Raw genomic sequence first — 2,519 nt, 5'->3', positions numbered from 1 at the left:
AGGCTCATGTAAGGGGTTTAGGCCCAATTTGGAAAATTGGGCCATAATTAGGACTTGGTTAATTATTGGGCTTTTGGGCCTTTTAGATTGCGAGTTTGGTCCTTGGTTTGAGACCAAGCTAGGTTAGGGGTAAAATTGTCTTTTTACCCCAAGTATGGATTTATGGTTATGAATTGGAACCCAAATGTTAATTAGGTGTTGTTTTGGTATTGTTTAGCTCGGGGATTCATTGCACCAGCAACCCATGATTTTTTTAGTGAGATTTAGCTGTCGATGTGAGTTTCCTCACCATGTATAGCGGGGTCGATGACACCAATGCCGACCCATGATCTGTTTTGTTAGAATACTCATTTTCTGTGTGGCATTAGTATTTGTATGTGATTGTATGCTTACTGGGCGGGGACCGTTATACTCATTGAGCGGGGCCCGTTATACGAGTTAGGGCAGGGCCCATTATGCGAGTTAGGGCGGGGCTCGTTATACTATTTGGGCGTGGCCCGTTATGTGTTATATGTTTGGTATGCGGTATCTTAGGTAACTCACTAAGATTTGCGCTTACGGTTTTCAATTTATGTTTCAGGTACTTCTGGTTCGAATGGGATGAGCTTGGGTTCACTGCATCGCACACACCACATGGATTCCGTTTTTGAGATATCACTCTGATTGTTACGATGTTGATATACTTATTTTCATTTGGGTTGTATGGATAATGTTTTGGAGTATCGTTTTAGTTAATATAAAAATGAAATTTTTGGGACCATATTTTTGGAATGTTACAATGACAATCTTCCCACGCTTTTTGGTTGACAAACGGTTTACCATTATTGGTAATTTTGAATTGGTATAACACGGTTGATAAAATGTTGAAATCGTTGCTGCCACTTCTATGCATATTTTTAAGATTGTCAAATACGTCGTTAAATTTGATGCAAGCCGCTCGAAAGTCACACCATTTTGTATTGACCAAGTCGTATGTCCGGCTCGTTTGCCTTCCTAATAATGTGTGGAAGTGGTCTAAAACACGTTTCCAAAAACTCTGACTCGTTTGTGCGTTGCTGACATCCTGATATGAAAATTCAAGCTTTAGCTAATGTTTCCTCTTCCTTTTCGGTCCATTGCGTAATTTTCTTTTTCCTTGGATCTTTTGATTTTTTTTGCCTTCTACGACATGGTTGTGCTCTACAACCCGTTCGTCGTCGTCGTCATTGTCGAGGTTTATAGGTTGAAATTGAGATAATGAAACTTGAGATATTTGTGAAGGTTGTTGACGTTGAGAAGTTTGAGGTTGAAATTGCGAAGAAGCTTGTTGTTGAAAGGCTTGAAATTGGGATTGATTGAATTGTGGTGGTTGATGTTGTTGGTAGGAATGTGGGTGGTATGAAAAATTGTTAAACAGGGGTTTTTGTTGGATTGGATATGTTATCAATCGCATATAACTAAGATTTGCTAATGGATCATTTTGAGTGTTTGGGGTTGGTGAAGTATTTTGATTTGGATCCATAGAAATTTGTGAGGAAGGAATACTTTTTTGTTGAATATGTGTGTTTGTGTTGAAAGAGTGTGTGTGTTTGAAATGTAAAACGAATGTTATATATAGAGAAATTTATTAGTAATTGAATGATTAAATTTTTAATTTTTTATATATAAACGGTCGAAAATAGTCCCACGCTCCCCCCAACGGTCGAAAAAGTCAAACGGCCAATCAAATCATCTTTATACATCCGTCTTCGCATCCACGCCACAATCAATGCACCAAGGCCAGTGTTCACGCGTCTTGGGGGGCTCCATGTCAGCCTCCCACACGTCTTCCATTCACCACACCGGATAGCCTTAAAACCGACACTAGCCAGAGTTCTTTTACAAATGTTTACTCGTGTGAATGATTAAATTGCAAAAACAAAAATCGGATGAGATTTTTTTATCGATAAGTCCAAAATATAGGGACTATTACGAGATTTCCCTATAAAAATAAAACAAATCAAATAAATGCCAATAGGGCATTGCTTCATTTGATGGTAACACAACACTCACAAAGAGAGAGTTGGCATCTTTTCTTGGACAGCCTAGCTACCCACATGCCCCTCCTTTCCCCTTTTCCTTTCCTTTTCCTTTTCCTTTTCTTTTTCTTTATTCTACTTATTTTATATAAAAATAAATAACTTTGCTGCACAAACCTCTCGTTGATATCCCCCACAAACTCATTTCTTAAGTTTCCTCTCTCTCTCTCTCTCTCTCTCTCTCTCTCTCTCTCTCTCTCTCTCTCTCTCTCTCCCGGTACCTTCTAAGCATGTATGTGTAAGTTATAATTGCTGGTAATGATATTTTGATATCTTTCTTGTGATTAATCATGTTGGAAGATATCTCCACATATAATTATCTCCTCCCTTAGGTGTATATATATGTGTGATAAGATTACTGTATATGTATGTGTGATAAGCTTACTGGTTATTGTATTTGTTGTAAATGAATAATTTTGGAATAGATATACATGTAGTTCTCCCTCTCACTGTCTCCTTACG

The sequence above is a fragment of the Lactuca serriola genome, chromosome 4 (assembly GCF_051521515.1).
Source record: "Lactuca serriola cultivar US96UC23 chromosome 4, Lser_US96UC23_V15, whole genome shotgun sequence".
Taxonomy (NCBI): domain Eukaryota; kingdom Viridiplantae; phylum Streptophyta; class Magnoliopsida; order Asterales; family Asteraceae; genus Lactuca; species Lactuca serriola.
This window is presented reverse-complemented; position numbering follows the sequence as displayed.